This window comes from Acanthaster planci, linkage group LG09 (assembly GCF_054643075.1).
Source record: "Acanthaster planci isolate LZ-2023a linkage group LG09, COTS_SCS, whole genome shotgun sequence".
NCBI classification, from domain to species: domain Eukaryota; kingdom Metazoa; phylum Echinodermata; class Asteroidea; order Valvatida; family Acanthasteridae; genus Acanthaster; species Acanthaster planci.
Genome location: NC_141785.1, coordinates 1,346,408 through 1,352,302, shown reverse-complemented (window position 1 = coordinate 1,352,302; position 5,895 = coordinate 1,346,408). Strand labels below are relative to the sequence as shown.

Here is a 5,895-nt window from a genome sequence, read left to right as displayed (position 1 = left end):
ACAGTGGTGGCAGCTTGGGACACGGTTTGGCCAAAAAAAAACAGGTAAATTTTATCGTTTTCTGTGGGCATGGATTCATCGTTCAACTAGGGTCTGGCACCTGAACCGCCATGCAGCAGAGGTGGGGACTGGGACGGGACTTAATGGAAAAGGAACTGGACTATGGAGACAACCCAGAAGCGGACAGACAATGAGGACGTTTGGAACAAGTGGCCCGTAGTAGGGAGGGGGGAAGGCCTCAAGGTAATAGTGCAGGGCAGGGGGAGCAGGATTTGGCATCACATTCCCCACGTACCGAGTCGTTGCTTGCGCTGTTGCAAGGTGGACCTCCCTGGTCGTTGGGGGCAGGGTGAAGGGCGAGCGACCCCAGCTGGGGCCTCACCAAGGTTATCCCGCTGCCACGGCCGGGGCGGGGTTTCACCAGGGGCCAACGTCGCTCCCCCTTTCTAGTACTCCGGTTATCGATATCCGTGGGGCACCCCCTTGCGGCAGTTGCGTGGCAGATGAGGTGGTCCGGTCGGAACACCATCGGGCCGGGATTGCTGCTGTGAGGGGGACCTCGGCAAGGGTCAGTTGAAATTAGCGCGAACAAAGGGAGTGCGGGGGTGCCCTCTGGTGACCGGGGTGCGCAGGGAGTGATGGTCCTTTTGGAACATCACCAACGTCACAAGGCTTAGGGAGGCCTGAGGGGCTAGAGGCCAATGATGCTCCCTGACAAGTTCGATGGTCCGGACTACGTCACACATTTTGAGAGTGTCGTGACAGTTAACCAGTGGGCGGAAGACAAGAAGGTGATGTATCTGGCTTCACACCTGAGGGGGGTGGCTCAGGAGGCGCTGGCTGACATGGTCCCTGAAGCCCGGGGGGAGTATGCCACCATCTTTGAAAACTTTGAGCAACTGGTCGGACTACGTCATACATTTTGAGAGTGTCGTGACAGTTAACCAGTGGGTGGAAGACAAGAAGGTGATGTATCTGGCTTCACACCTGAGTGGGGTGGCTCAGGAGGCGCTGGCTGACATGGTCCCTGAAGCCCGGGAGGAGTATGCCACCATCTTTGAAAACTTTGAGTAACGGTTTGGAGTGACCTCGCAGGTCCCCCTACATCGGGCACAGTTGTCTATGCGAGTGCGGGGACGGGACAAGTTCCGGGCCAACCTTGCGCAGTCTATCCGAAGGCTGGTTGCAAGCAGCTACCCTAAACTACCTGTGGAGGACTTGGCTCTGGAGGCGTTCTGGAACGCTCTTGGGGATGAGCAGCTGCAGCGCCACGTCTTTGCGTGGAGGGCGACTTCGTTGACGGAAGCGGTCACCCTTGCCACTGAGTTGGAGGCAGTCATGGAATCACAGGCCTCCCAGCAGAAGTGGAAGCCTGGGGCCAGGGAAGTTCGCGCTGTGGACGACCGGGATAAGAAACCCGCGGAGGAGAAGGCACCAAGCGGCGGAAGACGGGGCAGTCGTCCCCTGGTGGAGTGCTACGGATGCTACAAGCTCGGACACATCAGGTGAGACTGCCCTCAAGACAGACGAGCAGTGGCTCACAACCCCCAGAAACCACCGGCAAGGCCTGCGGGGGAGTCGCCTCCGACGCACAAGACTAAGTCGCCCGCCCAAGCTTGGCTGGACAAGGCCTAATCCACGAGCGAACTGTGTCCTAGGCAGGCTGGCCGGGCGGCAGATATGGGTACTCTTGGATACAGGAGCGGCCCTGAGTCTGATCGCTGCCCGGCTAAATATTCAACGAAATGGTGGCAGTGGATCGGCCTAGTCTTCACCCAGCTGGCCCGACACTAAACATGGCGGACAGCTTCCTGGGCCTCGCGTCCTACTATCGCCGCTTCATAGCCATCTTTGCGGAGATCGCCCTCCCATTGCATGGTCTCACCAACAAGAGTCAGAAGAACTTCCCCTGGACAGATTCCTGCAAGGAGGCCTTCGAGGGCCCACCTACAGCAGTGTGCCTCCGGGAGGTTCCTGGAGGTACACGAGTATGTGGATGGACTGAGGACGAGGATTGAGTGTGCCCATGAGTTCGCCCGGCGCCATATCCTGCGCAATCAACGGTATCAGAAGCGGCAATATGATCGGAGGGCTCAGGGAGCTGGCTTCGAGCCTGGGCGGGCCATCTGGCTCTACGATCCAGCCAAGAAGGTGAGCTGAGTGCCGAAGCTGCAGCGCCGCTGGGAAGGGCCGTTCACGGTACTGGAGTGCATTAACAACATCACCTACAGGATCCAGAAGTCACCCCTAGTCAAACCCCGTATCGTGCATAACAACCAGTTGAAGCCCTACCTCGGCGACGTCGACCTGGGACGGTGGAGACGTGCAAGCATGGGGCATCCAGCAGTGAGGAGAACGAGGAGGAGCCGCTCGCCAAGGAGACAGGACAGGCAGAGGCGACGGTTCCACAGAGAGCGGTTGGGGGGCCGTGACCACGTGGCTCGACCTCCCGACCAGGCCTGCCGTGCACCATTGGCCCAGAGCCCCGGCACGGCCGGGTCCCCTTCCCAGCGGTGTCCGAAGGAGGTGGGCCCCCTGGTGTCCTCTGACATTCCCATTCCAAGGTGATGTGGTAACTGTCGGCGTCTGCCTCCAGGTACCACAGTGATGTAGCTGGACGGGGCCCGGATGTGCTTGGGCGACGTGGCGACCCTACAGCCCTGTGACGCTACCTGGGAGGTCGGGACGGGCATGCCCGCCCCTCTTTGAGAGCACCTGTATAGCGAGTGGTGACTGGAGCAGACGCCAATGGGGGTTGACGAGCTTGGACACCACCTGACGAGAACCCGGATCACCAACACGTATGAAGTGTCCAGGCGCGTGCTCGTCACCTACAATGGGCAGCAGTACGGCCAATTCTTTGTCGATCCTTCCATGGCTGACCAACCGTCTCTAGGAGGGTTCCTGCCACCCAGGGCTCCCCACCGCCACACTACCCCGAATACGTCCCGGCTGGGTTATGGGAGGCAATTTTCCGGCAGGCGGAGGTCCAGTGCCAGCCGCCGCCCCGTGCCCAGCCCCGCCAGGGAGGTTCCAGAGCTGCCCGACCACAGGGGCCGCCTCGCCAGTAGGGGAACATCGAACCTACAGCTTCCCACCATCGCTTTCACCCTCTGTTTTCCCAGTAGTGGTTTTTCCTTGTTGTTCTAAACTTATTGTTCAAACCTTTGCTTGCATTTTTTTCAGGTTGCTCTAAACTTATTGTGAGCTGTTGGGTGCAGCGGGGACCTGTCTCCTGGTTGTGCTGGTTGCCAGCGTCCGCTGCCTTGTTCGTGGGCTAACAAGGGTCGGGGGCGGTGTGGCGCCGGGGGCCGGCCGGTCGGGTGGGGCGCCAGACTGACTCCACGGTGGTGCGGCTGGCACCCTTGCTGGACCAACCGGGAGACCCCGCCGCACCTACGCAGAGAGGTTTCTTTTGGGCGGCCTTGAGAGATCGGTTTTGTTGTGAGTCCTCGGACGGGCGAGTTTGATTGTGCTGTCGAAATAAACAGGTTTTTCCCTCGTAAACAGAAGTTCTGAGCCCAATGTTCTTTCTTGCCTCTGTATGGAACCGTAACCACGCACTCGGCAGTAATGACCATCTACATTCACGACACTACATGCATTGTACACAGCGCCTTGCATTCCACACGTGACCTAGCCTTGGTCAAGGCGTTCGTTGCAGCAGACCTAGTCCGTACCTGCGTACGTACATACCTGCATACATTGCAAAATCAAGGTGAAGAGCGACCTCACGCGGCCTAAGAAACATGCAAATCAGCTGAACCCGGACAAACGCCTTAGTGCAACCGTATCGCGGAAGCTGCATTGGGCGGTGCTTATTATCGCCACCCCGCTCCCAAACTTGGACTTAATCGTTCTCCAGAAACTGTCAGCAAAGACCAAGTGTGCACAAAATCCCCATATAGTGTTCTTCCATTAACTTTCTGCATGTATGAATTATTCATAATCACACCAATTCATTGCTTTAATTGGCTAAGACGCGGCCCCGAAAGTCCATATAAAGCGGCCAGCTCGGCGGTCAACATCAATCGTTACCGAGCGGGCAGCTACGGAGTAACAAATCTTGACCGTTTGTGAGTGTATAGCTATGCCACTCCCGAATAAACAGCTTAGATTTGGACGAGTTGTACTCTGACTGGTGTTCCTGTGATGAACTTCCCATACAGAAATATCCAATCTTAACAGAAGTTGATCATTGTAAATAATATGGAGACGATGTAAATAATTCTTCTGAATAAATCAGTAGTTGTGTAAACCAATCAAATGATTCTCTATCATTCTTTTTGATATTAAACGGCTCCCTACCCTGAGAGAAACCTTACAATACTTTAGTATCACCTGTTGGTCATTCGAATAGGCGGCTTGATTTTTGAGTGGGTGTTTGGGTGGCTGGATGGTGTCTGGATGGATCGTAGACCTATGTGTGAGTTTTTATTTGTTCAATTGGGTGTTTGTCCAGGTGTTTTGGTGATTGTTTTTACTTGGATTTTGTTAAGTTTCCTGGCTGGAAGCCGTAAGCACTGTAAGGCGTTGTTACTTCGTCAACTCGGAAGGTAAAGGGATCAGTTGATCATTGTAATAAATGCATGTGGATGCTTCCTCCGCTTTTTTTTTCACCATGAGCTTGGCAGTTCTGAACAAATATCCCCAAATAGATGTTCTTCTGGTAAAACGTACCGTGGCCAATGCACGCCCATACTCACTGTACATGACAAAAAACCAAAACAAAACAACGCTGCACTCTCCCCCCCTGCATATCACAGTAAAGTCGACGTTTTGCACAGGGCAGTGAAACATTAATGGCTGTCGACCGACAGTGAAGTTATTAAATCGAAATCATTAAACAACAGTTTATCCAAACTATTACTATGCGATCCGCATTTCAATACAACAGGAAGAATGCTTCCTCTTGGTTCACCAGTGCTCCAGCAAACTCTACCTTTCAGCCTACCAGTTTTCTGCTGTAATAAGTTCAGAAATCAAAATCGTTGAAACTGGACCAGAGATATATCAAGTGCTGATCAACAATGGCGTGACCAAAACTTTAGAACAATAGCAAAAACAAAGAATATGGGGATTGCCATGCAAAGTCTACACGTCTCATTAATGCGTATCAGAGGCGAAGGGAGGGGGGAATCCTTGCCCCCTTTCCCAGTTGCGCTAGTATTCATAAAATGTATAAAGTGAGAGAGGGAACGGTGTTAGCTTGATTAACTATACCGGTTGGGGGCCTATGTTTGTCAAGAACGTTGTATGGGTTCTTTTATGAAACGAGATTTTACTCGATCGTGCCAGGGATTTCCTATTGTCGTTGTGTGTCTGCTGGCGAGCTCATTACTAATATTTTGATCCCACTTTTTTATACAATAAGAGGAACCATAATCTCGAGGGATCATAAAATTGTTTATATAAATCCCGAATTTCCTGTTCAGAGTATTTCTTTCACAAAAAGCCCCACATTGCGAGCCTTTTTTGGAAAGAGGCGGGCGGCTATATTCAGAGCTGAGCGCATAGATTTACTACTATTAGGAGGGTTATCTTCGGGAAAAGGCAAATTAAAAATGTTCATCAAATTGAAATGAAAAGTGATCGATCTGGCCATAATCTTGAATTTCCAGCAAAGAAAAATAATCTTGAATTTCCAGCGAAAAAATAAAGGCCTCTTTGCGAGGTTCAAGAGTCGGCGCTATTTTGGTCTACGGGCGCGTATTTGGTGTGGATGTCAGACAACTCGACCGTTTGCCAACTCGACCGTTGAGTTGTCCGAAGTCGAGTTGGCGAACGGTCGAGTTGTCTAGACCCCTTTGGTGTAGTGCAACCATAACCCATAAGACTCAGTGGGTCTGAGTTGACTCGAGGTGGGTCCAAGTTGGCGTGGGTCTGAGTTGGCAA

At 53.1% G+C, this 5,895-nt stretch overlaps 1 pseudogene; it reads left to right on the top strand.

Annotated features, from left to right (window-relative positions):
- The first annotated feature begins 1,796 nt into the window (after window positions 1–1,796).
- On the top strand, window positions 1,797–3,071 carry LOC147798000 (uncharacterized; annotated as a pseudogene).
- Window positions 3,072–5,895: the final 2,824 nt, after the last annotated feature.